Source organism: Pongo pygmaeus, chromosome 8 (genome assembly GCF_028885625.2).
Source record: "Pongo pygmaeus isolate AG05252 chromosome 8, NHGRI_mPonPyg2-v2.0_pri, whole genome shotgun sequence".
Classification (NCBI taxonomy): domain Eukaryota; kingdom Metazoa; phylum Chordata; class Mammalia; order Primates; family Hominidae; genus Pongo; species Pongo pygmaeus.
The window spans coordinates 59473998-59487229 of NC_072381.2; positions in this window are offsets into that span (position 1 = coordinate 59473998).

Below are 13232 nucleotides of genomic sequence, written 5' to 3' on the forward strand. Positions count from 1 at the left end.
TTTGATTGGTATTTCATTTAATTTCAAGATCAATTTTAAGATAATTGACATCTTTATACTATTAGAGCATTCAATCCATAAACATGGAGTACCTTGTTATTAAGTTAGGTTTTGTTTAATTTTTCTCATAACTGTTCTATACTTTTCAGTGTATTCTTAGACACATTTTGTTACATTTGTATTTGGTGTTTTAGAACATCAAATTTCTTGATTCATATTATTCATTCCTAATACATACAAATAAAATTGATTTTTGTATACAATTAATTTTTGCATATTGACACTCTGCCCTGCAATATTACTAAATGCTATTATTAATTTTAGTAGTTTTTTTTCTTTTAGATTTCCTGGGATTTCTACATGTACAGTCATGTCACCTACAAATGAAAACAATATTATGTCTTCCTCTCAGACTTTAATACCTTTAGTTTTCTTTCCTGACTTATTGAACTAGATACAACTTCTGGTACAATGTTGCCTAAGTACCTGTTTTCTTATTATTGACTTTACAAGGAAAGCCTTCCGTATGTTATCACTTTGTTGGCTGTAGGCTTTACATAATACTGTTTCAGATTGAAGGAATTGTACTTCAGTTCCTAGCCTCTTGAGAGATTTTATTTTGAAGGAGTCGTTATTTTGTCAGATTTTTTATGCATATAGTTCAATTGTCATGTGACTTTTTAAAACCTATTAATATGGTTAACTACATTGAATGAGTTTTCAGTGTTAATTGCATTTCTGGGATAAAAACTATTTGATTATATACTTTTGGATTATATACTTTGCATTTTTATATATTGTATAATCGATATTCTATTATTTTAAGCTTTTTATTTTCTTTTTTTTTTGAGACAGGGTCTCATTCTTTTGCCCAAGCTGGAGTGGAGTGGCATGATCTCGGCTCACTGCAGCCTCAACCTCTTGGGCTCAGGTGATTCTCCTACCTCAGCCTCCTGAGTAGATGGGACTATAGGTGCATGTCACCATGCCCAGCTAGTTTTTTCTATTTTTAGTGGAGCCAGGATTTCGCTGTGTTGCCCAGACTGGTCTTGAACTCCTGGACTCAAATAATACATCTGCCTCAGCCTCCCAAAATGCTGGGATTACAGGAGCGAGCCACCTCACCCGGCCAGCTTTTGTTTTCTTTTAGGTGTAGTCATAAGGGTTGTATGTCTGTAATTCTCATTTCCAATAGTGTCTTTGTCTGGTTTTTGTATCATGGATTTACTGCATTCATAAAATGAGTTGGCCAGTGTGCTTCCTCCTCAATTTTCTGAAACAGTGTGTTTCAGGGTGGGCAATATTTCTTCATTACTGTTTAACACAATTTGCCAGTGAAACCACCCGGCCCTGAAAATTTTTTTTTCTTCGTGTGTTGGGAGTTATTTTAATTGAAAATTCAATTTCTTCAATAGATTATAGAGCTATTTCTATTTCTAGTCATGTCAGTTTTGATAAGTTGTTTTAAAAAATTCTGTCCATTTCATATAACATTTGAACTTATTATTAAAGACTGTTTATAATATTCAATGATATTCCCTTTTATTCCGGAGAAACAGTGATATATTTCATTTCCAATATTGGTAATTTATCATCTCTTTTTTCCTTTGTCTATCAGCTTTAAATTATTTTCAAGAACAACCTTCAGTCCATTATCTCTACTGTTTCTATGTTTTCTACTTTCTTGATTTTTGCTCCTGTTTTCTATTGTTATTTACTTTCATTTATTTATTGTGATTTTACTTTGCTCTTCTTTTTATACCTTTTTTAGATGGCAGCATAAATTTATATCTTTCTGCTTTTTGAATAGTAATGTTATCATTTAAATTTATATCTTTCTGCTTTTTGAATAGTAATGTTATCATTTAAAACAGCAATGTACCCTCTGAGTATCACCCTAGTTGCAGCCTTCAACTCTTGATATACTGCATTTTAATCATCAGTTGGTTCATAATATTTTAACTCCCTTTGCATATTTTAACATAATATTTTTAACTGCTTCTTCTTTGACTCATGGCTTACTTACAAGTGTGCTGCTAATGTCCAGATATTTGAAGTTTTGTATAAAATCTTATTGGTTATATGTTTTCAATTTAAGGCCATTTTGATCATGGAATACATTCTTATGTGATTTTTAATCCTTGAAATTTATTGGGAATTGTTTTATGGCACAGGCTAAAATATCGGACACCAAAACAGTCTGTGTTTTTGTTGGGTACTGTACTTCCTAAGTTAGAATGAGTCAAGTGACTTAGAGTGTTGGTTAAGACACCTACATACTTACTGATTTCTTATATACTTGTTCTATCAATTACAGAGAGTAATGTTAAATATTCAATATTATTGTGCATATATTTCCCTATAGTTCTGTTCTTTTTGTTTCATATATTTGGGGGTTTCAAATAGTTTCATAGACATATGAGATTTTCTATATTCTTGATTAAATGATGCTTTCATTATTATGTTGGACTTTATCTCTGGTAATACTCTTCATTTGAAGTCTGCATTTTCTGATATTAACACAGCCTTATAAGGTTTGTCTTATTTAGTTTTTATATAGTATAGTCATACATCACAGAGTGACATTTTAATCAATAACAGACTGCATAAATGAAAACGGTCACATTAGATTATAATATGGCATTTTTACCATATCTTTTCTGTATAGGTACACAAATACCATTGTGTCACAATTACCTGCAATATTCAGTATAGGAGCATGATGTATAGTTTTGTAGCCTAGGTACGTAGTAGGCTATACCATCTAGGTTTGTATAAATTCACTCTATGATGTTTGCACAATAACAAAATCACCTAAGATCACCTAAAAATGCATTTCTTAGAACATATCCTCATCATTAAGCAACACATCACTGTACTTAACTTTCAACTTGCCTGTCTCATTGTATTCTATTTAAGGTGTGTTTCTTGCAAATAATCTGTATTTGGTTATGATAGACTTTAGAAAATAGCCCTCTAAATATCTCCACAAAGATTCCCAGAACCTGTAGGTACATTACCTTGCATGGCAAAAAGAACTTGAATCTGCAATTAAGGATCTCCAGAGTGGGAGAGTAGCCAACCTGGTATTTCATTTCTACTTGCCCTTTGTTTATCTATTTCTCACTTTCTTGCTTGTTTGGGTGTAGCAAGTATTTTATTTATTCTCTTTTATGTCCTTTGTTGCTTTTATGGTTATACATAATATATAGTTTTAATTTTCATTATATCACTTCAAAAATATTCTACTACTTCATAAACAATGTAAGAAATTTACAACGTACTTCCAATTATTCCCCTCCTGCCCTTTCTGCATTTTTCATGCATTTCACTTCTACCTACACTATAAATCAAACAAGATATTATTTTATTTTTACTTCTAACCATCAACAATATCTTAAAGACCTTCAGTAAAACATGCGTAAAATGCCTTTATATTCATTGAATTTTTTTTATTCTTCAGTTGCCTTCATTTCTTTGTGGATAAAGAGGTTTTTATCTGGACTCAGATAAAAGGCTCTCAAGAACATCTTTATTATTTCTTGTAATGCACGTCTTCCAAAGACATATTTGTTTTCAGATTCTGTGTTTTCCAATCTAAAAATAGTGTTGTCTTCATTCTTGATCAACATTTCACTGGATATTAAATTATACGTTGAGAATTTTTTATCTTATCACTTAAATCTGGTGTTCTATTATTTTCTGGTATCCATGTTTCTAATGAAGCATTAGTTCTTGTTGTTATTATTGTTCCCCCATATAAAATATACTTTATCTGTGACCTCTATCAAGATTTTTCTCTTTATCTGTGATACCTGTCCTAAGTATAGTTTTCTTTTCTTTGCATCTATTCTGCTTGAAATCTACTGAGCTTCTTGGACCTCTAAACTGATGTTTTACATTAATTGTGCATTGCCACTATCTCTTCAAATATTTTACTATTCTTTTCTCTTTTTCTCCTCCTCAGAATTTAATAATAGCATAATAAAATTGGGTATTTCCCACAGATCTGGGAAACTTTATTTCTTCTACTTTTTTTCCATGTTTCAGTTTTGATAACTTCTATTGACTTCTATTCAATTTCACTAATTCTTTAATAGTGAATGCTATTATAATAACTTCATGTTGCCTTGTCATCCATTTTGAATACGAGTTTAATTTTTAGCAGAAGTAAGGCTCAGTCACCCTTGACACAGTTTCCAATTCTACACCACAGCTAGGTTGCTCAATCTGGTCACCAGACGTTAAGAACTTAAAAGGAGTCTCCAGGACCTAGCAGACTGCGATCCCACTTTTCCAAGGATTCCTTTAAATGGACAATTCAGGCACTTGCCCATAAACTTAAAGTGACCCACACCCTATTTCCACATATATATCGCTAATTGCCCTGCGCTTTTCTCTCTCTCTGCCTGACTCTTCATTCCTGCCTCATGTGACCTTGAAACAAAGGACTGATTTTCTGGCTCATGCCCTTCTTTCTCAGGAGCTGTAAGTAAAAATCATTGAACTTGTTTCCTATTGTGGTGATGTATTAAATTTGTGCCTTTCAGGGACATGGATGAAGCTGGAAATGATCATCCTCAGCAAACTAACACAGGAACAGAAAGCTAAACACCACATGCTCTCACTCATAAGTGGGAGCTGAACAATGAGAACACACGGACACAGGGAGGGGTACATCACACACTGGGGCTTGTCAGGGGGTGGGAAGAAAGGGGAGGGAGAGCATTAGGACAAATACCTAATGCATGCAGAGCTTAAAACCTAGATGATGGGTTGATAGATGCAGCAAACCACCATGGCACATGCATACCTATGTAACAAACCTGCACGTTCAGCACATGTATCCCAGAACTTAAAAAAAAAAAACATTGTGGCTTCTGTCTGAAGAACTAGGGGCTGTCTCAGGCTGGGTTTTTTGTGGGATGCCAAGGAGACTATGAAATCAGGTTCCCAGTGCCAGAAAAATGATCAGGCAGCCATAAACGGGATGTGGGTCAGACAAGAGCCACAGGGGCCTCTGCTGAAATAAGCAAGTTTTCTATGTGAGTAACCCTCTGGTCTTAGTACATTGTCCACCAGGTATAAAAGAAGTGTTCTGTGAAAGGCACACAGTAAACACCCCTATCAAACTCCCCTTTATGTCTTGTTAGGGCAAGTTTGCTAGCTACTGTGGTACTGCAACCCCAGTTTAGCTGGGGGCTCAACATCTTTCCTCTGCTCTATCTAGTCTCTCAATTAACTTGTAATGAAAATTCCTTATCATATTTCACTTCTACTTCTTCCATTTGGCCCTTGTGTCTCTTTGCTAAGATTCTTCTATATTCTGTTTATTTTCCATAAAATCTTTTGACATTTGATCATGGTTAGTTAAAAGCCACTCTGATAATTCCAAAATGTGTAGCATTCTGTGCTTGGTTATCTTGCCTTTACATGTGTTCTATATTTTTTAATTGAATACTACTGAGCATTGTTTGCAGAGAATAAAATAAATGATATTTACTTCAAAAAAGAGCTTGCCTCTTTAGTTAGATTGTGAGTGTGGAATGTAAAGAACATACATAAAGTCTGGAGTTAGACCAAGTTTAGTCTGGTTTTGATTTAGCCTTCAAATTATTCAAATTATTCCATTATATATTAGACTCTGTGGATTTGAATCAATATTGAATTGTAGGGGTTCATTACCCTTCATCAAGGTCCATCATCAGATAATCAGATGTATGTATTGTGCTATTTTGTCCCAGTGTGGTTTAATGGTGTCATTTGATGAAAAGTTGTCATTTTTGATGATGTTTAAAATGTGTATGTATATATATATATATTTTAACAAATTATACACAATTGTTTTCCTATAGTATTAGTACCTTTTCTGTCCTATGAGACTATTGCCTACTTTTTCTTTTTATTACTATACTTTAAGTTCTGGGGTACATGTGCAGAATGTGCATGTTTGTTACATAGGTATACACGTGACACGGTGGTTTGCTGCACCTATCAACCCATTATCTATATTAGGTATTTCTCCTAATGCTATCCCTCCACTAGTCCCCCACCCACTGAGAGGCCCCAGTGTGTGACGGTCCCCTCCCTGTGACCATGTGTTCTCATTGTTCAACTCCCATTTATGAGTGAGAACATGTGGTGTTTGGTTTTCTGTTCTTGTGTTAGTTTGCTGAGAATGATGGTTTCCAGCTTCATCCAAGTCCCTGCAAAGGACACGAACTCATCCTTTTTTATGGCTGCATAGTATTCCATGGTGTGTCTGTGCCACATTTTCTTTATCCAGTCTATCATTGATGAGCATTTGGGTTGTTTCCAGGTCTTCACTATTGTGAATAGTACCGCAATAAACATGTGCATGTGTCTTTATAGTAGAATGATTTATAATCCTTTGGGTATATACCCAGTAATGGGATTGCTGGGTCAAATGGTATTTCTAGTTCTAGATCCTTGAGGAATCGCCACACTGTCTTCCACAATTGTTGAACTAATTTACACTCCCACCAACAGTGTAAAAGCATTCCTATTTCTCCAAATCCTCTCCAGCATCTGTTGTTTCCTGACTTTTTAATGATCGCCATTCTAACTGGCATGAGATGGTATCTCATTATAGTTTTGATTCACATTTCTCTAATGACCAGTGGTGATGAGCTTTTTTTTCATATGTTCGTTGGCTGCATAAATGTCTCATTTTGAGAAGTGCCTGTTCATATCCTTTGCCCACTTTTCGATGGGATTTTTTGTTTTTATTCTTGTAAATTTGTTTAAGTTATTTATAGATTTCTTGATATTAGCCCTGTGTCAGATGGATAGATTGCAAAAATTTACTCTCATTCTGTAGGTTGCCTGTTAACTCTGATGATAGTTTCTTTTCCTGTGCATAAGCTCTTTAGTTTAATCAGATCTCACCTGTCTATTTTGGCTTTTGCTGCCATTGCTTTTGGTGTTTTAGTCATGAAGTCTTTGCTCATGCCAATGTCCTGAATGGTATTGCCTAGGTTTTCTTCCAGGGTTTTTATGGTTTTAGGTCTTATGTTTAAGTCTTTAATCCATCTTGAGTTAATTTTTGTATACAACGTAAGGAAGGGATCCAGTTTCAGCTTTCTGCATATGGCTAGCCCGTTTTCCCAACACCTTTTATTAAATACGGAATCCTTTCCCCATTGCTTGTTTTTGTCAGGTTTGTCAAAGAACAGATGGTTGTAGATGTGTGGTGTTATTTCTGAGACCTCTGTTATGTTCCATTGGTCTATATATCTGTTTTGGTATCAGTACCATGCTGTTTTGGTTACTCTAACCTTGTAGTACACTTTGAAGTCAGGTAGCGTGATGCCTCCAGTTTTTATCTTTTTGCTTAGGATTGTCTTGGCTATGCAGGCTCCTTTTTGGTTCCATATGAAATTTAAATTAGTTTTTTTCAATTATTTGAAGAAAGTCCATGGTAGCTTGATTGGCATAGCATTAAATCTATAAATTACTTTGGGCAGTATGGCCATTTTGACAATATTGATTCTTCCTATCCATGAGCATGGAATGTTTTTCCATTTGTTTGTTGCATCTCTTATTTCCTTGAGTAGTGGTTTGTAGTTCTCCTTGAAGAGGTCCTTCACATCTCTTGTAAGTTGGATTCCTAGGTATTTTATTCTCTTCTAGCAATTGTGAATGGGAGTTCACTCATGATTTTGGCTCTCTGTTTGTCTGTTATTGGTGTATAGGAATGCTTGTGATTTTTGCACATTGATTTTGTATCCTGAGACTTTGCTGAAGTTGCTTACCAGCTTAAGCAGATTTTGGGTGGAGATGATGGGGTTTTCCAAATAAACAATCATGTCATCTGCAAACAGAGACAATTTGACTTCCTCTTTTCCTAATTGAATACTCTTTATTTCTTTCTCTTGCCTTATTGCCCTGGCTAGAAATTTCAATACTATGTTGAATAGGAGTGGTGAGAGAGGACATCCTTGTCTTGTACTGGTTTTCAAAGGGAATGCTTCCAGTTTTTGCCCATTGAATATGATATTGGCTGTGGGTTTGTCATAAATAGCTCTTATTATTTTGTTATATGTTCCATCAATACTTAGTTTATCGATAATTTTTAGCATGAAGGGCTGTTGAATTTTCTCAAAGGCCTTCTCTGCATCTATTGAGATAATACTGCAGTTTTTATCATCAGTTCTGTTTATGTGATGGATTACGTTTATTGCTTTGCATATGTTGAACCAGCCTTACATCCCAGGGATGATGCCAACTTGATCACGGTGAATAAACTTTTTGATGTGCTGCTGGATTCGGTTTGCCAGTATCTTATTCAGCATTTTCACATCGATTTCATCAGGGATATTGGCATGAAATTTTCTTTTTTTGTTGTGTCTCCGCAGGTTTTGGTATCAGGATGATGCTGGCCTCATAAAATGAGTTAGGGAGGATTCCCTCCTTTTCTATTTTTTGGAATATGTTCAGAACGAATGGTACCAGCTCCTCTTTGTACCTCTGGTAGAATTCAGCTGTGAATCCATCTGGTCCTGGACTTTTTTTGGCTGGCAGGCTATTAATTGCTGGCTCAATTTCAGAACCTGTTATTGGTCTATTCAGGGATTCAACTTCTTCCTGGTTTAGTCTTAGGAGGGTGTATGTGTCCAGGAATTTATCCATTTCTTCTAGATTTTCTAGTTTATTTGTGTAGAGGTGTTTATATTATTCTCTGATGGTATTTCTGTGGGATTGGTGGTGATATCCCCTTTATCTTTTTTTATTGCATCCATTTGATTCTTCTCTCTTTTCTTCTTTATTAATCTTGTTAGTGGTCTATCTATATTGTTGATCTTTTCAAAAAGCCAGCTCCTGGATTCATTGATTTTTTGAAGTGGTTTTCATGTCTCTGTCTCCTTCAGTTCTGCTCTGATCTTAGTTATTTCTTGCCTTCTGCTGGCTTTTGAATGTGTTTGCTCTTGCTTCTCTAGGTCTTTCAATTGTGATGTTAGGGTGTCTATTTTAGATCTTTCCTGCTTTCTCTTGTGGCCATTTAGTCCTGTAAATTTACCCTTATACACTGCTTTACATGAGTCCCAGAGATTCTGGTATGTTGTGTCTTTGTTCTCATTGGTTTCAAAGAACATCTTTATTTCTGCCTTCATTTCGTTATTTACCCAGTAGTCATTCAGGAGCTGGTTGTTCAGTTTCAATGCAGCTGTGTGGTTTTTAGTGAGCATCTTAATCGTGAGTTCTAATTTGATTGCACTGTGGTCTGAGAGACAGTTTGTAGTGATTTCTGTTCTTTTACATTCGCTGAGGAGAGTTTTACTTCCAATTATGTGGTCAATTTTAGAATAAGTGCAATATGGTGCTGAGAAAAATGTATATTCTCTTGATTTGGAGTGGAGAGTTCTGTAGATGTCTATTAGGTCTGCTTAGTCCAGAGCTGAGTTCAAGTCCTGCATATCCTTGTTAATTTTCTGTCTCATTGGTTTGTCTAATATTGACAGTGGGGTGTTAAAGTCTCCCACTATTATTGTGTGGGAATCTAAGTCTCTTTGTAGGTCTCTAAGTACTTGCTTTATGAATCTGAGTGCTCCTGTATTGGGTGCTTATATATTTAGTATAGTTAGCTCTTCTTGTTTAATTGATCCCTTTACCATTATGTAATGGACTTCTTTGTCTCTTTTGATCTTTGTTGGTTTAAAGTCTGTTTTATCAGAGACTAGGATTGCAACCCCTGCTTTTTTTTTGCTTTCCATTTGCTTGGTAAATATTCCTCCATCCCTTTATTTTGAGCCTGTGTGTGTCTTTGCACATGAGAATTGTCTCCTGAATACAGCACACTGATGGGTCTTGACTCTTTATCCAAATGCCAGTCTGTATCTGTTAATTGGGACGTTTAGCCTGTTAACATTTAAGGTTAATATTGTTATGTGTGAATTTGATCCTGCCATTATGATACTACCTGGTTATTTTGCCCATTAGTTTATGCAGTTCCTTCATAGCCTCAATGGTCTTTACAATTTGGTATGTTTTTGCAGTGGCTGGTACCAGTTGTTCCTTTCCATGTTTAGTGCTTCCTTCAGGAGCTCTTGTAAGGCAGGCCTGGTGGTGACAAAATTTCTCAGCATTTGCTTATCTGTAAAGGATTTTATTTCTCCTTCAGTTATGAAGCTTAGTTTGGCTAGATGTGAAATTCTGGGTCAAAAATCCTTTTCTTTAATAATGTTGAATTTCGGCCCCCACTCTCTTCTGGCTTGTAGGGTTTCTGCTGAGAGATCCGCTGTTAGTCTGGTGGGTTTCCCTTTGTGGGTAACCCGACCTTTCTCTCTGGCTACCCTTAACATTTTTTCCTTCATTTCAACCTTGGTGAATCTGACAATTATGTGTCCCGTGTTTGCTCTTCTTGAGGAGTATCTTTTTGGTGTTCTCTGTATTTCCTGAATATGAATGTTGGCCTGTCTTGCTAGGTTGGGGAAGTTTTCCTGGGTAATATCCTGAAGCATGTTTTCCAACTTGGTTCCATTCTCCCTGTCACATTCAGGTACACCAATCAAATGTAGATTTGGTCTTTTCACATAGTTCCATACTTCTTGGAGGCTTTGTTCATTTCTTTTCACTCTTTTTCCTCTAATCTCATTTCCTCACTTTATTTCATTGAGTTGATCTTCAATCTCTGATATCCTTTCTCCTGCTTAATTGATTTAGCTATTGATACTTGTGTAGGCTTCACAAAGTTCTTGTGCTGTGTGTTTCAGCTCCATCAGGACATTTATGTTCTTCTCTAAACTGGTTATTCTAGTTAGCAATTCATCTAACCTTTTTTCAAGGTTCTTAGCTTCCTTGCATTGGGTTAGTACATGCTCTTTTAGCTCAAAGGAGTTTGTTATTACCCCCCTTCTGAAGCCTACTTCTGTCAGTTTGTCAAACTCATTTTCCATCCAGTTTTGTCCCCTTGCTGGCAAGGAGTTGTGATCCTTAGGAGGAGAAGAGGCATCCTCGTTTTTGGAATTTTCAGCCTTTTTGCAATGGTTTCTCCCCATCTTCGTGGATTTATCTACTTTTGGTCTTCAAAGTCGGTGACCTTCGGACAGGGTCTCTGAGAGGATGTCCTTTTTGTTGATGTTGATACTATTCCTTTTGGTTTGTTAGTTTTCATTCTAACAGTCAGGCCCCTCTGCTTCAGGTCTGCTGGAGTTTGCTGGATGTACACTCCAGACCCTGTTTGCCTGGGTGTCACTGGCAGAGGCTGCAGACCAGCAAAGATTGCTGCCTGTTCCTTCTTCTGGAAGCTTCATCCCAGAGGGGCACCCGCCAGATGCCAGCCAGAGCTCTCTTGTATTAGGTGTCTGTCAGCCCCTACTGGGAAGTGTCTCCTAGTCAGGATATATGGGGGTCAGGGACCCACTTGAGGAGGCAGTCTGTCCCTTATCAGAGCTCAAACGCTATGCTGGTAGATCCGCTGCTCTCTTTAGAGCTGCCAGGTAGGGATGTTTAAGTCTGCTGAAGCTGGGCCAAAACCACCCCTTTCCCCAGGTGCTCTGTCCCAGGGAGGTGAGGGCTGTATCTATAAGTCCCTGACTGGGGCTGCTGCCTTTTTTTCAGAGATGCCCTGCCCAGAGAGGAGACATTCTGGCCACAGTGGCCTTGGTGAGCTGGGGTAGGCTCCGCCCAGTTTGAACTTCCGGGTGGCTTTGTTAACATTGTGAGGGTAAAACCACTTACTTAAGCCTCAGCAATGGCAGATGCCCCTCCTCCCACCAAGCTCAAGTGTCCCAGGTCAAGCTCAGACTGCTGCTGTGCTGACAGCAAGAATTTCAAGCCAGTGGATCTTAGCTTGCTGGGCTCCGTGGGAGTGGTACCCACCAAGCCAGAGTTCTTGGTTCCCTGGCTTCAGCCCCCTTTGCAGGGCAGTGAATGATTCTGTCTCACTGGCATTCCATGCGCCACTGGGGTCTGAAAAACACTCCTGTGGTTAGCTCGGTGTCTGCCCAAACAGCCGCCCAGTTTTGTGCCGGAAACCCAGGGCCCTGGTGGTGTAGGCACCAGAAGCGATCTCCTGGTCTGCGGGTAGCGAAGACTGTGGGGAAAGTGCAGTGTCTGGGCCAGAGTGCACAGTACAGTCCCTAATGGCTTCCCTTGGCTTGGAGAGGGAGTTCCCTGACCCCTTGCACTTCCCAGGTGAAGCGACTCCCCACTCTGCTTTGGCTCGCCCTCCTTGGGCTGCACACACTGTCCAACCAGTCCCAATTAGATCAACCAGGTACCTCAGTTGGAAATGGAGAAATCACCCACCTTATGTGTCGATCTCACTGGGAGCTGTAGACCAGAGCTGTTCCTATTCAGCCATCTTTAATGTTACAAATATATTGGCCTAAGCTTTCTTATAGCACTATGTTGTCCAAAATGATAGTCACTAGCCACATATCGCTGTTTAAATTTTAGCATTAATTAATTACATTTAAATGATATTAAAATTCACTTTCTCAGTAATACTAGCCACATTTCAAGAGCTCAGTACCCACATGGTGGCTAGTAGCTACCATTTTGGACAGTGCAGATATAGAACATTTCAATTATCACAGACAGTTCTATTGCATAGTATTGTTCTATAGAGCAGTGTTCAGAGTGGGTGCTTTTATGCGTAAGTCGATGGTCTATCTTGAACTTACTTTTGTGTAATAAAGTTAGTGGGTCAAGGTTTAATTTTTATCACAGTCAGCTGTTGCAGCACTGTTTGTTGAAAAGACTATTCTCTATTTATTGATTTACCTTGGTATATTTCTAAAAATCAATTGCTCATTTATATGCAGAATTATTTTGCTGTTTTGATCTAGTTTTCTATCCTTATCCCAATACGGTTTGAACTTGATTACTATAAATGGAGACTACATCTTGAATTTAGAAGGTGTGTGTCTCCACCATTTTCAGGATTGTTTTGGCTCTTGATCTTTTACATTACTGTATACTGTAGCTTTATCAATTTCTTTTAAAAACTCTTTCAAATTGTTAAATTTGAAAAGAAATGACATCTTAACAATACTCAATCCAAGAACATTTTACATTATTTCATTTATTTAGATCTTCTTTAATTTTACTCTTCAATATTTTATGGTTTAAGTGTAAAGATTTTTCAACAAATTTATTCCTGTGTTTTGTAATTTTTTGATGCTATTGTAATGATTATTTTATAAATTTTATTTTCAATTGTTTGTGGCTTATATATATAAATGAAATTGAACATACACCCTGAGATC